Source organism: Euprymna scolopes, chromosome 36 (assembly GCF_053919585.1).
Source record: "Euprymna scolopes isolate OS-2025 chromosome 36, ASM5391958v1, whole genome shotgun sequence".
Lineage (NCBI taxonomy): Eukaryota > Metazoa > Mollusca > Cephalopoda > Sepiida > Sepiolidae > Euprymna > Euprymna scolopes.
The window spans coordinates 60,248,163-60,268,676 of record NC_136517.1 but is presented as its reverse complement, the minus strand read 5'-3'; positions in this window follow the sequence as shown (position 1 = coordinate 60,268,676).

Sequence of the window (20,514 nt, the reverse complement as noted above, 5' to 3'; positions counted from 1 at the left end):
TTGATTACTTCTGTATTTAACACAGATTGCAGCAACTTACTCATGACACACAGGAGACTTATTGTCCTGCGCTGAGAGGGTGATGAGAGATCACCTGAATTCTTAAATACAGGGCATACTGATGTCGCAAAGGTTAGAATTAGCTGCAATTTCTTGGCAAAGAATTTAGCTTTGTTTGATGCTGACGAGATTACCTCAGGTCCATTGATGATAGTTGGGATAGAGCACACGCTTCTGTTCAGGATTCTGTTTGCTATTTGCCAAAACTGGTGGGAACCAAGTCGCTGCTCAGCTACTTTGGACTTGACGGACTAAGCATACAACTCTCTTGCGTTCTTTATTACTTTCTTACAATGGTTGCTGGCAGTCCTGAAAGCGGCTTTAGTCTCCATACATCTATTACGTTGGAAGCAATGGAAAAAGTGATTTCTGAGCATAATGGCAGCAGCACATTCTGGAGAGAACCATGGCTGGCTGTTTGCTTTTTGCTGGAACTTTTTCGAGGGTATGAAATTGTCTATACCTACAATTAACCATTCCATCAGGTCTGATACTATAGCGCACATATCCTTTTTAAACATGGAACGCAGAGGTAGATCTGATATAAATGTATGGAAGCTATCTCAGTCAGCCATAGTGTATCAATATATTGTACGATGGAGAGATATGTCTGAGGACTTATTACATTTTATTTTTATCTTAATTGATACAACTGAGTGGTCGGAAGATCCAAGAGGATACAGAACAGAAACTGAACATAGTTCAGGGCAAGTTGTGGGAAAAAGGTCTACGAGACTTGCATACTGGCCGTCAGTGTCAGGCACACGGGTGGGTTTGGGAACAATCTGAGTGATGTCATAAGCAATGGAGAAATCATGACAGAACCTCCCCTCATCATCGGTCTTGATTGAGTGGTTCAACCATTCCACATTGTGAACATTGAAGTCTCCACATACGTGAATGTTAGCTGAAGGATAAGCAGATAGGACGTGGTCAATTTTCTCAGATATGCTTTTAAAGATACTCTGTTGTTATGGGGGGGGGGCGACAGAGAGTAAATATAATGCACCTTCTCGAATTTTGTTGTGGGAATCAAAACACAATCAGAAAGTCTGCTATGATTCCATTTTTGTATTTTTACAAAGGAATTACCATTTATCAAGGCCCGAAGGCCACTCAGGGATAAATTTTAATGAATCTTATGTGGTAGTGTAGTAATCGTTAATGGTGTAAATTGGAAGCAAATTGATTATTTGAAGGGATGGTTCAACAAGAACTTGGTTACATTAGACTTGAAGGCTACCATACTGTAGTCGGCCGAGAAGCGAGCCAATAGAACTGTGTAGTTGGAACGAGTGTGTAGTTCTAGGAAAAAAGCTTGTGGAATCTACGTTTAGATGCACAGATAGAGAGGGAACAATTGATAGTGGTTATAGCTAGGCGAGTGTTTTTGTGAAAGTTTGGCAATGGAGACCAAACATTGGAGTGCAGATGAACACTTGCCATGAAAACAAAGATGGAACAGAGAAAGGCTTGTGACGTCTCTTCTGTGAGAAAGAAAAAAGGGCATCACCTACTAGGTTTCGAAGCTGGTTTTAAACTCTATCACAGAATATCGTACACCAAGCATCTCCTGCTTGGATGTAGCAACAGTACTTTCAGGACGTACTTAGCTCTTACACAGATAGAGGATTGCATCAACAGTGAGATACTTACTGGAGCAGTAGAATGATCCAACTATTTTTCCAGCAATCTTGGCAACAGATTTGATGTATGTTTCTTGCTAATCATTGCTTCCACATATCTGTCACAATTCTCCAGCGCACGTTTCACAACAATACTTTTGCAAAGATATTTAAGGAACTGAAGCTACACACACACACACACACACACACACACATATATATATATATATATATATATATATATATATATATATATATATATACTAGCTGGATGCCCAGTGTTGCTCGGTCATACAATACGCTTAAACATGATATTTTAATTTACGCAGATTGTGTATGTATTATTATAGAATCGATTCTCTGTAGAATCAATCCTCTATTAAATATTATATATTAAGAGGAATAATTTGCCTGGTGGACCAATTTTCAAAAAAAAAAATTGAAAAAATAAAAATTAATAATAATGATAATGTCATTCATCAATTTCCATCTGTGTTTGTTTACAATATCACGTCAGCTGATATTTGAGCTTGACAATGAATGCCCTGGAAAACTCACTTCTGATTAATGTTTAGCTTTAAAATATGCAAACGAAGAAATGATTTGCAGTGATTTTAAATAGTATCTCTTCTTTTATCATAAATTGAACTCAATAATAAAAAGTTAAAATAAAATAGTGAGGTACACCTCAGCTTGAACACTGGATCATTGAATCTGTAGGTAAATGCTCTACCGCTGAACTATATCTCCAGATAACAATAATTCTGTGTTTTTTAAGAAGAAATGATTTGCTGAAATTTGATTATCTCCCTTGGTCGGTGTAACGTAAAATAATCCCCTGTAAAAATTCTTTTTTATCTGTAAGAACGAAAGACTATTTTTAGGATCAGATTTTACGAGGGGCATTCCAAAAGTAATGCTTCCTATTTTTATTCTGCTCCAATGGATCAGAGGGGATTGAAAATTGCATTAATATGATGACTGAACTTATGCAAAGTTTCATCTCTCTGTTGCAGAAAATATCGTTGTGAGACTCTAAGAAAGCACCCCTGCCATGGACGTGCATCGGAAACACAGATGCATCATTTAATTCCTGAAAAAAATCCATTGAGAATGGTAGTGACTATGTAGAATATAAATTTTGAAGCACAAGAGGCTGCTTGCTTTTATGGTATAACTTCTGTCTTTGTAACTCTTAGACATTTAAGTTTAAAAAATAGGAGGCTTTACTTTTGGAACGACCCTCATATATATATATATATATATATATATATATATATATATATATATATATATAAGTGAAATTGTCTGTGTCTGTGTGTGTACAAACTACCAAACGACTTTGTCAATTTGCAGTCTACTCGAGATTTGACATAAGGGGTATTGAGATTTAGAAAACTCTTTTAAATCGGTTTTCGGCAGAAATTTGGCTTTCAAGGGGTTAGAGTACAACGATTTGACCTTAGAAAACTCTACCAAACTCCTCCGCAAATTTTGGGTCTAAACAATTGAAATTTTAGATGTAGGTTATTTGGATATGGATCAAACTTTTTAATTTGATTTAAGCCCCAAATAATAAATGTTAAGGGGTCAAAATTGGGGAAAAAGTAAAAAAAAAATTTACCTCTGCAGTCTCCATCAAATTACTTAGCCAATTTTTGGTCTAAATATTTGAAATTCGACATAAAGTTTATTCAGACATAGGGCAAGCTTTGTAATGTGTTTTTGGCGGGAAACTTGGCTGCCAAGGGGTCACAGTTCAAAAGATTTGACCATGGCGGTTTCTAGCAAACTATTCAGCCAATTTTGGGTCTAAACATTCGAAATTTTACATAAAGTGTATTCAGACACGCAGCAAGCTTTTTAATCAGTTTTCGGGTGAAAATTTGGCTGCAAAGAGGTCAAAGTTGAAAGAGTTGACCTTTGCAAACTCTACCAAACTCCTCTGTCAATTTTGGATTTTGGGTCTAAACACTTGAAATTTTAGATGTAGGTTACCTGGACCTCAGGCAGACTTTTTAATATATATATATATATATATATATATATATATATATATATATATATATATATATATATATATATATATAATTATGAACAGTGCATAGGGTCTGAGCAAAGCTGGACTGCACTGCTAGTATATATATATATATATAAACGGTCGGGTTTCAATCCTGGCTTGAGGTAGTTGCCTGTCTAGCCGCACTGATGAGCTGTGAAACAGCGAAACAGTACTGTATGTGGATGACTATATATATATATATATATATATATATATATATATGAAAATGAGAGAGAAAGAGAGAGAGAAAGAGAGGGAGAGAGAGAGAGGGAGTGGTTAGGGAAATAGAGAGAGCAATTAAAACCAATACGATTATTATACTGGAGATATATTTTCATTATTTGCATTCTTTTTCTTCTGAATGTTTATTTTATCGACATTGATATATTTTTTATTCATCATTCAGCTGCTGTTGCTTTTTACTTTGGAGGAAGAAGAGGAAGAGGAGCGAATCAAACTGCAGCATAAAGCTCACAAAGATCGTATCACAGAATAGTTTGATCGATATAAAGTCCTCCTCATTAGTCGCAGTTACTCTGTAACCAGAACGATTGCAGTTTTTTTACCCTTGACACCGAGAACAGCAAGGCTCAGCGGTTGCATGCGAAGTCGGAGAAGGTTTGGTCCAGAACACACAAAAAAATGGTACAAAAGAAATATTGTCACTCTCACTTCATTGATTTGCAGTTCTACATATGACATGTCATTGCTTGCCACGTGCGAACAGAGATGACTGAAGGATTTTTCTCCAGAGTTCTGTTAGGTAGCTCTGTCACTAGCACGTTGCCACTCCCTTTAACACGATAAGGAAAGGTTGATCTTTAGGGGATTATTGTTGCTACTGTTGTCAGCATTGGTTTGAATATATACCGAATTACCTCCCTTAGTGTTACACACATATTTATTATACACATATTTATTACACACACATATTTATTTTACACGTATTTTATTACACACATATTTATTTTACACATATTTATTATATACATATTTATTTTACATATATTTCTTTTACACGTATTTTATTACACACATATTTATTTTACACATATTTATTTTACACGTATTTTATTACACACATATTTATTTTACACATATTTATTTTACACGTATTTTATTACACACATATTCATTTTACACATATTTATTATATACATATTTATTTTACATATATTTCTTTTACACGTATTTTATTACACACATATTTATTTTACACATATTTATTTTACACGTATTTTATTACACACATATTTATTTTACACATATTTATTTTACACGTATTTTATTACACACATATTTATTTTACACATATTTATCATATACATATTTATTTTACACATATTTATTTTACACATATTTTATTACACACATATCTATTTTACACATATTTATTATACACATATTTATTTTACACGTAAATATAGAAACAAACGTTAATTCAATTTTTATTATTTTCAGTGTTTCCTCCAGACAGAGTTTTCTTTAATGGGCTGGAAGACCCGTGTTCAGTCTTTGATCGAGTCATACCAAAGACTCCAAAAATAGTTCCTAATGCCCCCCCCTTGAACATTATAAAGTGAGTAAAATGAAGTAAATGGAGTAACAGTACATAGTAAAAGAAGTGGTGCTCTCCTCTACATCTTGGTGCATTAGCTAATGAAAAGGAAGCCTCAGATCACTCTTGACTATGCTCAATCATTTTACTTTTTTTTACTCATCTAACTTTCATCATGTTTTGTCAAATCTTTAAATTGATCTAATTTGGCATAGTGGTAAAAGTGTTGTTAATGAGTCTGGAGATTAGAGTTCAATCCTTGACTGAATCATACCAAAGTCTGACAAAATGGAACTTGATGCCCACTTGCTTAGCACTCAGCATTACAAAGCGAGGATCAAGGGTAAGTGGAGTAATCCTGGAAAAGGAGTTGCACCCTAGTAAAAAAATAAAAAGTGAACCTTGAGGTTGCCCTCGACTATGGTCAACCACTTGGCTTTTCCCAAACGATTTACCTCATTAATGTTTATATAGCTTTTACTTCTTATATGATGTTTTGACTAATATGCCTTCTTCTTTATCACCCATTTACTTATCATTTATTGTTATGCTTTTTTTTTTAATTCAACTGTTCTTGATGTTACGTATGCCCTAAACTCAAGTAAATGGGTCATTTTTTATGTTTATTGTTAAATTCAACACAAACGTCTGTAGTTTTTTGTTTGCACAAAAGGCAGAACAACCTTTTCGCATTGTGAAGATTTGGGGAGGAAAAAAGCAAAAATAAAGTTGTGCCATTAATTCTTTCAATACAAAGATAATTATGAGAACTTAAAAAAATAAAATCATTTTTCAAATATCTAAATCAACAAACATAGAAAATTTTAAAAATAAATAAATTTTCAGAGTTAGGGTTAGTTTCGAATACAGGATTAATCTGACAAGCAGCAAAGTTCCACCCATTCACTATTGAGGTTCGTAGATGCCAGAAAGCATCCCACTCTAATAGTTTCTTGGCCCTGTCGGTGGGGCATGTGAATACCCTGACTACTGGGGTCCTGGATATGACCTTTAACTATATCCAGTGGTGAGGTCCCAGCTTGTGGGCTTTGGGGAGTGTGGAGCCATCCTTTAATTACCATTGCTCCCAGGTCCACTCTGACCCGGAGTGGTAGTACCTGTGAGGGTCCCAACTATGGGTTGAATAGAAACCGACGTGAAAACAACAAATATATTCTATTAAAAAATTTTTCTTCAAAATCTTTGGATTCGGCATTAAATAACCCAAAAAGGGTTGAGATGCCATAAAACAAAAACAACCAACCAACCAATCTAATAGTTTCTTCCCCGGACTACTGGACTGGAATTTCCTCCCTGTTTCCTGCTTTCCTGACTGTACTAACCTGCAGAAGTTTAAATGGATTGTAGATTGACATCTCGCCTGCTCAACTTCCCGCAGTCTCCTGTTAGACATAATCTCAAATAGTAGCCCCTTGCATTCCAAACAGCATTAAACCTTGTTTGGGGTCTTAAAAAAAGGCAAAAAAATAGGCTGCAAAATAAAAAAGTGAACACAGAAATTTATAAAAATCAAACAACAAAGAAAAATGTTTAAATCAGCCGCCATTAAAATGGGCTTTGTTGAAAGATTTTTATAACAACCCAAGCGAGACGACAGAGCGTGAGAATAACGAGAGGCGGGTGCAGTTAGTGGAGAGGTTAGCAATAATAAACATGCCGATAATGCATCTCATTTATTCAAGTTGGCGCAACCAAACAGAAGGCATGCACTGCGAAGGAAGGGAGGGCTGCGAATAGGCGCGTCTGCATCAAGTGCACGTGATAGCATCCACTGATTGGTCAATATCATTCAACTAAATAGCCAATCACGATGCATGCTCAATCAGATGTTGACACCTCTTTCAATTAAGGTACGACTCTTCATAGGACTAATTGGAGTGAGAGTAAAAGATTAAAGTGACGTCATGAAAATGGATCAGCAGTTTTGGTATTTTTTGCTTCCAAGATGATTACCTGAGTATAGATTTATGTTCTAATTTCTCTGAACAGAATTATAAATTATTACCTCTGACACATGTATGGAGGTACAGGCAATATTATCTTATATATATATATATATATATATATACTTGTTTATTGTTATATAAACATGCTCACATCCCGCTGCTACAAATAGCCACTTGTTTCAATCAAACAACAGATATCATCAGGCAGCGACTTGACTATTCAAAAGTTCAATGAATAATCAGATTATTCATTGAACTTTTGAATAGTCAAGTCGCTGCCTGATGATATCTGTTGTTTGATTGAAACAAGTGGCTATTTGTAGCAGCGGGATGTGAGCATGTTTATATAACAATAAACAAGTATTATCAGCTCTTTTTATTGAGCACTATCTAACAACCTCGTTGAATTCATTAGTCCATTACTTTTGAATATAAAAAAAAACCCGAGTATATATATATATATATATATATATATATATATATATATATATATATATATATATATATATATATATATATATATATATGTTGGATGTGATAACTAATGGCTACACATATGCAAACATGTTTCAGTGACCACCCTGCCAGGGAAAATCACCTCATCAGGCCAAGAATATTAACGAGAATATTGTGGATATTCTTGGCCTGATGAGGTGATTACATACATATTTATATTGCTCTGTCTAAACATTGAGCACTCTTTGGTTGACACATTTTGGTTTTGTTTAAATAATAATACCAATAATATATATATATATATATATATATATATATATATATATATATATATATATATATATATATATATAATTTAAGATTACTATTTTCCAGAGGTGAGGTAACCAGTGAGATATAACGAGGTCCATACAAGAGTACTCAATACCGAAGTAGAGCGAGGTACACTTTCAATTTGTTTTCACATAAGCAGCAATGTGTTGCTACACAGTCATGAGCATGTTTCGGTTTTCTAGTATTTAGTAACTAGAGGCCTCTTCAGTGAACAATGCTTATTTTCAAAAGCGAAATTCTTAATCTTAAAGAATTCCACTTTTGAATATAAGCGTTGTTGCCTGAAAAGGTTTATATTTACTAAATCCTAGGAGACCGAAATATGCATATGACTGTGTAGCAACACATTACTGCTTATGTAAAAACAGATTAAATTATATATATATATATATATATATATATATATATATATATATATATATACGGGGAGAGAGAGAGAGAGTATGTTTATTTATTCATACAAACGTTACTGGCTACATATATGCATACATGTTTCTGCTGTGACTATTTAAATCTGGTTTCATTGTAAAAATGTCTGATAACGCTGCATATCTAAAAATTGCAGCAGAAGCATGTATGCAGATATGTAGCCAATAATGTTGGTATAAACAAACATACTATAATAACGCCCTGTTTATCATTGAACACGTTTTGATAAACACCAGATTTTCAGTGGATGTACATCTATATAATCATTATCAACTAATGTCAAAATTAAGAAATTATATATTTAATAGTATGTATAACAAATACTGACCCAACGGATTACAGTGTAACATGCCATAACAGTTTTAAGGGAATTTTAATCCACAGCATTTCTAATCAATAAAAGGGTTTCTTACATACTAGGAAATTTTTAGCGCTCGGATGCTCACCGATCTAACAGATCCTCCAGAGACATCTTCACTTGGATGGGTTAGGGGCTTTTCACATTGAGGAGATACAAATGCAATAAGGTCAGGAGAGAACGTTTCGTGGAAATACATGTTTAACAAACACAAAGATGCAGCACTACGGTGATGCGGCAGGGACTGGAGTTTGGCAGCCATTGTGTAACTTATTAGATCAGAAGTCCATTTTTAACCCTGTCTAAGGGGGAGAGAGGGGTTAGTGGTTGATGAACTAGCCCAGATGTGGCAACAATACTCCATGCATAGGTGAATGATGGTTTTAGAGATACTAGCAAGCCACCCGACATTGCCCAGACAGTAAATGTATGACGACTATAAATATATCGACTAACAACTCTCATCTATTCTTTTAATGTGGTCACACCAACAGAGTCTCCTGTTCTGCACACATCTCCCTACAATATCCACATTTAGTCTCCCTCTGAGGTCATAAAATCTAAGCCTGTCTTTTGTTTGATAAATCATCTGACCATTTCTATTACTCACAAACAATACGATTTTACTTATAAAAAGTTGAAAATAGACAAAAAAATCTTAGCATGAGAAAGAAAAAAAATATTGGATATAGTCCAGCAATGTTTCATTTTTCAACAAATATTTCTAAAATGTTAGCAAGTCTATCTATCTTCTATACACCTATAAATTCGTTTTTCTTTTGTGTGTATTGATATTCATATTAAAAACCGTCTTTTCTATTTATTTAAAAAGAAAATACAATTTTCTTATATATGGGTTGTGGAAATGCATTCACTAGCAAAAGAGCTAGCTAATTTGTATATTCTTTTAAACATTCATTTTAATTAATTTCCTATTAGTTTTGTTTCGGTTTTCTTATGGGATAATCATCTTTAGTTAACTATTACGTGTAATTATATTCATGCAAGTATTCTACATGATTTATACTTGCATAATATTTGCGTAAAATCTTTACAGTAAACAAAAAATGGTTTCCATATATATTTATGTATACATATATATTTTTGTTTAATCTATTAGTCTATCTATCTATATATCTATAAAAGAGAACGTGTCTGTGTGTCTGTCTGTGTGTCTGTCTGTGTGTCCGACAATTTTGGGTCTAAACACTTGAAATTTTAGATATAGGTTCCTTGGGCATGGATCTAACTTAATAACTTGATTTGAGCCCAAAACAATAAATGTTAAGGGGTCATAATAGGGGTCAAAGTTATAAAAAAATTGACCTCTGCAGTCTCTACCAAAATTACTCAGACAAGTTCTGGTCTAAACATTTGAAATTTGACATAAAGAGTATTCAGAGATAGGGCAAGCTTTTTCATCGGTTTGGGCCGAACATTTTTAGTTACCAATATATAAATGTATGTATGTATGTATGTATGTATGTTTGCATGTCTGCCTAAAACTTTCAATAGACGTGACTTATTTTACCAAGATCGGTATCGTTTTAAAGTCCGACCTTTCAGACGACAAATATCAAGAAATTGGCTAAAAACATTAATTTCTTCACCTTCAACTGGGAACTTTTCTACAGGGGGGGGGGTCGCTCTTTTCGCAGATATTTTTGAAAGTTATCTTTTCCTTTCGATTGTCTAGCCTTGATTTTAAAAAATGTCACTTCCGGTTTGGCGGTGGTCGTAACAGCATAGACGTCAGGTTTTTCCCCCGTTCTTTTCCTCCTTTGCAGTACAGGTTCGAGCCTGCCTTCCTGCTACCACATATTTTTTTTTTTGCTCAACAGACACATCCAAATACCCGGACAACGCCGGGCTGAAATGCTAGTATATCTATAAAAGTGAAAGTGTCTGTCTGTCTGTATGTGTACATTTTCTTACACAATAACTCTGTCAATTTTAAGTCTACAGATTCGAAATTTGATATACAGAGTACTGAGATTTGGGAAAATCTTTGTAATCAGTTTTCGGCCAGAAATTTGGCTGTTAAAGGGTCAAAGTTCAACGATTTGACCTTTGAAAACTCTATCAAACTCCACTACCAATTTTGGGTCTAAACACTTGAAATTTTAGATATAGATTTCTTGGACATGGATCTAAATAACTTGATTTCAGCCCAAAACAATAAATGTTAAGGGGTCAAAGTTAAAAAAAAAAATTAACCTCTGCGGTCTCTACCAAATTACTCAGACAATTTTTGGTCTAAACATTTGTAATTTTACATAAAGGGTATTCAGAGATAGGGCAAGGTTTTTAATCGGTTTGGGTCGAAAATTTAAGCTATAAATATATAAATCTATGTATGTATGTTTGCATGTCTGCCTAAAACTTTCGACAAAGATCAGTATCGTTTTGAAGCTCGACCTTTAAGACGAAAAATACCGAAAAATTTGCTAAAAACATTAATATCTTCACCCTCAACTGGGCACTTGCCTACTGGGTGGGGTCGCTTTTTTTGCCGCAATTTTCGAAAGTCATCCCCTCTTTTCGATTGTCTAGCCTTAATTTAAACCCACGTCACTTCCGGTTTGGCGGTGGTCGTAACAGCAAAGATGTCATGTTTTTTTCCCGTTCTTTTCCTCCTTCGCGGTACAGGTTCGAGCCTGCCTTCCTACTACCTTTTTTTTTTGCTCAACATGCACACCCAAACACCCGGGCAAAGCTGGTCACCCATGCTTGTTTATTCCTAAAACTAGAGTTTCAGTGGATGTACATCTATATAATCATTATCAACTAGTGTCAAAATTTATATATTTAATAGTTCTCATCTTGGCTAATGATAAAAAAATAAACGGTATGATGGTCATCATCATCATCATCATCATCATCATCATCATCATCATCATCATCAGTTTAACGTCTATTTTACATACTGATATGCATTGAAATTGACTTCTAAACTAACCTATTTCTGGTCAGGTATTTCCTCTCAAGTATATACTTATCACTCTCATTCATGTTCTATAAGTGTAAGCCATGTTTAGTTTCAGATGGTTCATTGTTCTAAACAAGTCCTGAGAGGAGACTTGTTTGCAGTAGACAGTTCCACAGAGCAAAATATTCTTACCGTATCGAGACGAAAAAAAACATGCGAAATTGCTACAGAAAAGGTTTAATATTTATGGAGCAATTCTGGTTTCTGATTGGTTGGTAGCAGAACGTGAATTAATTCGATTCATCAGTTCCTAGCAGCATCGTTTATAAATAGAATCGTCCGACTGTGTGGGATCATACCCCATTATAAGTCCATTGTGATGGGATGTGTCTCCTAGCGGCTTCGGCTGCAGGGAGACAGGGTAGTACATGTCAAGGATTCGTCACTTGACACTCAGCCCAACAGGTGAGGGGCCGGGAACCGGCTCAGCACCTGTTGGACTGAGGTAAGCCGCCTGGGTAATACCTAGGAGGTCCATCCTCCCAGGCCTTGCCACCGGGCTTTCCGGTGGAGCAAGTTTATTGCTTGCTGCCTGAGGTGCCCCGACTGGAGAATGCCGACGGGGTTACTCAGGCAATTTTTAAAATTGCAGGAGTGCCCCTCCTTTAGGGGAGCCTGCGGGTATCCCACTTTCCAGGCCTTGTGCCAAATATTGCCGATGTGGGCGGCAATTAAATATATACCCCATTATATTTCGATATGATGGAATGTGTCTCCTAGCGGCTTCGTCTGCAGGGAGGCAGGGTAGTACAAGTCAAGGATTCGTCACTTGACACTCAGCCCAACAGGTGAGGAGCCGGAAACCGGCTCAGCACCTGTTGGACTGAGGTAAGCCGCCTGGGTAATACCTAGGAGGTCCACCCTCCCAGGCCTTGCCACCGGGCTTTCCGGTGGAGCAAGTTTATTGCTTGCTGCCTGAGGCGCCCCGACCGGGGAATGTCGACGGGGTTACTCAGGCAATTTTTAAAATTGCAGGAGTGCCCCTTCTTTAGGGAAGCCTGCGGGGTTCCCACTTTCCGGCCTTGTGCCACATAATGCTGATGTGGGCAGCATTTAAATATATACCCCATTATATGTCCAAAATATTGCAACACGTTTTTTGTTTACCTTTTCCTACTGATCCTGCCACCTGAACTGTTCTGCATCTACCAATGTAAGAACTTGAATACAATTTTACTGCTAAATCTTCAGATCTAAATTTGTTTTTTAGACTTATATTACAACTCCATCATATGATTCTCATATATTTTTACAAGCAATAAACATCTTTAAACCTCCTCTTGCAATCACACCAATTCTTGGAGTTGTATTTTTCCAAAGGCATTAATAATGATAGCTACATTGGTTTCACTACCACTACTCTTTTTCATAGACTCACCATGGTGTAACAAAAAAAACAAAACAATTGCAACTTCTCTTCCGATTTTCAGATTTTGTAATCATGCTCATATTCCTTTATTTTCTTTTACATGTGATGAGTTCCTTTTCTTTTGATGAGTTAAGGGCAGAATAAATTCAATAATTGACATAATACTTACATGAATTATTCTGCTCTACGAAACAAGTGCTGTCAAGACTTGGGCATTTCAACATGCTGACAGAAATAAACGGTATGATGGTTAACATCTTGAAATTTGAAATATGTTGTCACTTATATATGTGTGTGTGTGTGTGTGTGTGTGTGTGTGCGTGTGCGTGTGTGTGTGTGTGTGTGTGTGCATGTGTGAAAGGAGTTGTGTTTGACGGCTATGACAATGCAGTCTTGCAGAAAAACATCGTTGGATACGAAGACAAGGAAGTAAAAAAAAAAAATGAACTAATGACAATATTTTTTTATTTTTTTACGCAATGGTCACCATTTATCAAGGCCCAGAAGCCACTCAAGGATAAGGGTTATTGCAAGTACAGTATGTTAGTGTGGAGATTTAATGAAGTGTTTACTTAAGAGGGCGGTTCATTAGGAATTTGTTAACATTGGACTTGAAGACATCCAGGTTGTAGTCAGGTGGGAAATAGGCAGACGGAACAGAGTTCCACAGGCGTGCAGTTCTAAGAAAGAAGTTTTGTTCATGGAATCTACGTTGTGATTTAGGCACAGATAAAGAGTGGGGAAAATTTTTCACAGTGGATTCAGCTAGACTGGTGTTTTTCGTGAAAGATTGGCGAGGGGGGACCAGAGATTGGAGTTCAGACGAGCACCTGATGACAATATTGACAAATTTCAATAATTTTCAATTCTAAAATATTTATTTACTAACATCAGGATGGTAATGTGGTGTAAAGTTCTTAAGTTTTCAAGATATGCCTCATCTTCAAGAAGACAACTATCCCATCATCTATACGGAATCTATATGAAATTAGGTATGCGTGCATGTTTGTATATTTGCTGGCATAGATTTCAGTACTTCACAGATTTCAGTACTTCACATTGGTTTCACTACCACTACTCTTTTTCATAGACTCACCATGGTGTAACAAAAAAAACAAAACAATTGCAACTTCTCTTCCGATTTTCAGATTTTGTCATCATGCTCATATTCCTTTATTTTCTTTTACATGCGATGAGTTCCTTTTCTTTTGATGAGTTAAGGGCAGAATAAATTCAATAATTGACATAATACTTACATGAATTATTCTGCTCTACGAAACAAGTGCTGTGAAGACTTGGGCATTTCAACATGCTAACATGTTTTTTTCATATGTTTTGTGGTAGGTGTATCCTGATCATTATGAATTTTGCGACACAGCTGTTAAGAGTAATGAGCTGTAATGTGGATTATGTTTAGTTTAATGCAAAAGGAGCAAAGAGGAAGTGGAAGCCCCAGGTGAAAATGCCAATACATCAGACGATTGTGAAATTTAACAGCAGACATTCGGCATCAATTAATAAATATTCACAAAATTTCAATTTCTTTTGAATTTAAAAGAGTTTTTGGGGAAATATGTAAGCACAAACTTTCATTTGAAAATTTAGATATTTCAGATTTACATTAAATTTGATCCATGGTCATAAGGCACTAATTAAGGAAGATCCCCTGAAGTTTAATTTCTTCTTAAGAACCCTTAAGCTTAAGTCTTAAATTTTAGACATTTTTTAGAATCGAAATTCATGTAATGGATTTTGATCAAACTTGGAATAAGGATTCTAGGTATAAGGTTTAGTATTATTAAATATGTTGATTTTAATCTCCATAAAAGGAAGTAAATGTGTTAAAACTCTTCTGTTCAAGGATTTAATTTACCCCTCCCGGGACGGGTATTCTTCTAGTAAATAAGTATATATGCATTTGCATGTGCATACATGTGCATACATGTGCATCTGCTGGAAAAAACGTTCTCCTAAGGAGAATGTTTGCATTGCACTTTGCTTCTTTTTTTTTACGCCGTGCAATTTGGTACGGTGCACTTCCTCCAGCAGAAGAGCTGCTCCGCCTCCCCATCTTCAACTGCAGGTGTTAATAAGTTAAAAATAAAAAATAAAAATTTATAAAATAAAATGAAAAAATGAAAAACTCTGTTTTTCTTCTCTCTTCTCTGCAAATAACAGAAAATTTATGATATTCAATTTGCGAAGCTTTCTTTTTTTTTTCTTTCTTCCAATTTTTTTCTCGTTACTTTTTTTTTTTTCTTTTTTTTTTATAAAACAACGTTTGAAATTACGATACATTGCATATCCCTCGCTCACCTGCTTGTTCGGTATTTATCGGCCGGGGTTAAATTAACATTGGTTGTATTACGTTATGTTGCGTTACTTTATACACAGCATACGCATTACATTAGCACGCACACACACACACACGCACACACACACACACACACACACACACACACACACACACCCACACACCCACACACACACACACACATGTGCACACATATACTCACGCACGTATAAACAAATGACAAAAAGATTATATTCTAAATTTCAAGATGTTGTTCATCTTACTCTTTATTTCTTTTAGCATGTTAAATTGTTCAATTCTTGACAGCATCTGTTTTGTGGCGCTGAAACAATAATATAATTATTATGTCAATGTATATATATATATATATATATATATATATATATATATATACGTATATATATATGTATATATATACGTATGTATATATATATGTATATATATACGTATGTATATACATATAATATGTATATATATATAATACGTATATATATAGATATAATACGTATATATATATATATATATATATATATATATATATATATATATATATATATATATATATATCTACACACCCCAGATTCAATAAACAATTCGTGATTGATAGCATTGACATAATCCTCAATAACAACTCCTTTCAATTTAATAATGACAACTACATCCAAATACTAGGCACAGCAATGGTTACTAAAATGGCACCGACATATGCCACCCTTACACTCGTCTTCCTAGAAGAGACCCTTTATGAAAGGATAGAGCAAAAGTACGGGCACAATATAAAAACACTCTTCATAAAATCTTGGAAAAGATAACTAGACGACTGCTTTATCCTCTGGAGGACCACATGGAGGGATATCAGAGAACTCCACACTTTGCAACAAAATCTACACCCAAAAATAAACTTCACACTAGAACAAAGCCCCACAGAACTACCTTTCCTAGACATCCTAGTAACAATTAAAAACAACAACATAATCACAGACATCGACCACAAAACCACAGACACTCAGCAATACCTCCACTTTAAAAGCCACCATCCTAAAAACTGTCTAAAATCAATACCCTACTCCCTAGCATGTAGAGTCTGCACCATAGTAACAGACAGACACCTCCGTTCGACTAGACTACAAATAACACTGCGGAAAAGAGGATATCCACTACCACTAATACAGAAAGGTATTGAACTGGCTGAAAAAATTCCAAAAGACGAACTAAGAATCCCAAAAGAACACAACAAAGAACAAATTTTAGCATACGTCTCTACACACAACACAAACAACCCAGAACTATTTACACAGATAACAAAAAACCTTATCCTCCTCAATCAGAACGACAAACTAAACAACATACTTAAAACAACAAAAATAATAAAAAGCAAACGCCAACCCAAACACTTAAAATGCATCCTAACTTCCTCAAAACTTGTTCCACACACTACAAAAGGGGTTATAAAATGCAACAAACCGCGATGTGGAGTATGTGACATAATAATAGAAGGAAACACACACACACATTCAAAAACCCAACACAAACATTCAAAATAAAAAAGGATCTAAATTTCATCTCCAGAAATGTAGTATATGCACTAAGATGCACAGCATGCAACAAATCTTACATAGGCGCCACCAAAAATTTCAGCAATAGAGTGGCCTTACATAAGAGCAACATCAAAATTGCAGATAACAGACACCTCTATGTTTCAAAACACGTACACACATGCAGTGGAAACAGCTTCAAAATAATGCCAATCTTCCAAACAGACAAGTATTTTTATTTACTTACACAGGAAAAAAACTTTATCACAAGATTCACTCCTGAACTGAACAGAGCCTAATATCAACACACAAAAACATGAAATGCAAGGCACACTCACATGCACATCCATACACATATACACACCCACAAATAAATCAGAACCGACACATTAAAACACACACACACGCGCATACAACCACACACAGACATAACACCCCTATCTCTAATACAACACACTGAACAATACCAACCCTACTTAACCTCGAAACCAACAACACTAGGAAACACCTAGAACCATAGTATAATATCTGTTCCAACACCTCGCCCCCCCAGTCAGTGGAGGAGAAATCTCTCATGACTGAGACAACTATCATCCCTTCTATCATCCCCTCCCATACCTATACCCCTCCAATTGGCCCCTCCCCTCTGGGGAACGAGATCTTCCCCACACTAGGAACCGATCCTGGGTCTGGCCATACCCACATGGGGAGACAAATAAATAGAAACATTAAAAAATCCCCTATACATATTTTTAAATACACCCCTCTATCTAAACAAACATAATATAAAGAATACCCGAACAGTCTAAGACTGAAACGAAAAATCAAAATACTAATATCTAAGAATCCAAAAAATAAATATCAAAATAGAATGAAAGCACCTCTACCCTTATTTCAGAAGAGCTGGTTCTCTCCCCCCCCTCCTCACACATACACATTAGTAACGCCCTTGGATCACAGTCAGCTTCCTAGGGAAGCAAATAACCTCATAATACTATAAAACAGTACACACATTTTCAAACCAATAAAAGAAAACACACACACACACACACACCCTACCCTAAAGGAAAAGAAAAAACACAAGCAGAAAGAGAGAGAAACACAACACAGGAGTGACCACAGCCCAATAAAAGAGTAATAAAAATTGAACATTTCAATGAATAGTAGACACTTACACATTTCCACCTCTTGGAAACACTTCCAATGAACTACGAAAATGCTATTTTTACATCTCCAACACAGTTTGAAAATAATTTCTGAAGAGGACGCTTCACAAAACGTCTGAAACGCGTTATAAACGATTTCAATGATTTAAAAACGTTATTACAATGATCTAAACATAATTCTCAATGAAAAACCAAGACACGGAATAATAAAATAATGTTAAAAAATACACATTGTTGGTGACTACCCCCTTATATATATATATATATATATATATATATATATATATATATATATATATATATATATATATATATATATATATATATATATATATATAAATACTTTCTGTAGTACAAAATTTAATTAAAGTTTGAAAAATAAGTGAAGTCATAATGTATCAGAGTGGGAAAATAAAAAAATAAAATAAAAACATCGTTTTCCTATGTTTTATATTCAAAAGACTATTCGACTAAAAGATAGAAAACTATTAATATTATTTTTATTATTATCATTTGTTTTTTGCTAAGGTCTATCGTTATATCTAATATTTACAGTATGAGTGAGGTTTAAGAATTTTCGAACTAACCTCATATATATATATATATATATATATATATATATACATATATATATATATATATATATATATATATATACATATATATATATATATATATATATATATATATATACATACATATATATATATATATATATATATATATATATATATATATATATATATATATATATATAAATAAAAATTACAATAAGTTTACCAAGGTAATCAAAATGGTAAACTTAAAATATATTATAAATATTAAAGAGTTAAGGAATTCTGCCTTTTGGATCATTTTGGACCATTTGGAACTTACCTGATGGATTGGAAATTTTTAATTCGACCGTGTTTGGATTTTACCATTCTTGGATTTTTTACCCTTCACCGGACTATCCATTCATGTGAAATCTTTTATCATTTTTCTTTTACCTCTTATTTCCCTTAACTCACCCTTTTTTTAACCAAGTAAGATCTGTGACTTACTTGTAGTTTCATTAAATACTTTTACATGCAAAATCCGATCCCGCATTTTGCTAATTCCTGCCCTCTGATGAGAAGGAGAGTATTTCTTCGAAACTCCGCGGATTAAGGGCTATCCACTTATCTTGTGCTTCCTTTTTAAAATTAAATATGTTTTTAACTCTTTTTCAAGATGTCTTTTAACATGTTTTATTAATCATTTGTTCATATATATATATATATATATATATATATATATATATATATATATATATATATATAGTTTACCAAGGTAATCAAAATTATATATATATATATATATATATATATATATATATATATAGTTTACCAAGGTAATCAAAATTATATATATATATATATATATATATATATATATATATATATATATATATATATATATATATATAAAGAGAGAGAGAAAGAGAGAGAGAGAGAGATAGAGAGAGTTCTATCTATCTATTTATATGCTATTAAAATTCTTTGAATCCTATTAGTTTTTTATTATTTTGTTTGTTTCTCCGCATGTACGCTAGACAGCATCATTGTTTTTTAACAATTAAAACACAGGTGTGTGAATAACCTTGCACACTGTACAATTCGATCATTTTGTAACGTCATCCACTACAAGAGGTGTAAATAACCGTGCTCAGGAAATGACATCACTAAATTGTGATATCATCCATCAAACGATAGAGAGAGCAAAGCGGGGAACGTGATCTTTTTTTAACGTTTTATTCAAATGATCTGTGACCTAAAAAGTCAAAGCTGTCTACGAGACGAACCGTCTAGACCTCTGTGGATCAAGTATACTACTTAAACTGATGATTATTTTCTTATCTTATTCCTGTGCAAAATTGAAAGGCATCATCAACTTATGACATCTGTTATGTAAAAGGACAGTTGTCTGTCCATGTTTGTATCTCCAGCTAAAAGTAAAAAAAAAACAACTACAAAACGAAGACACACAAAGTTCGTGTTATCTACGAATAATATCTAAATCTTGGAAATTTTTTTAAAAATCTCTGAGGGTCAACTGTGCTGGGTTTTGTTGAGGAGTCGGTATTATTTTGTACTAATTTGGAAATAAATAAATCTATTTATATAAAGAATAGTTGTCTGTGGGTATGTCCTGTTGGACAGAGGAAAAAAAAGAGGGGTTGGAGAGAAAGGGGGAAAGGGAGAAAGATAAAGGAAGAGAGAAAGAGATCGAAGTTTTAATAAAAATGTAACGCTTTTGCTGCTTCTGGTAACGC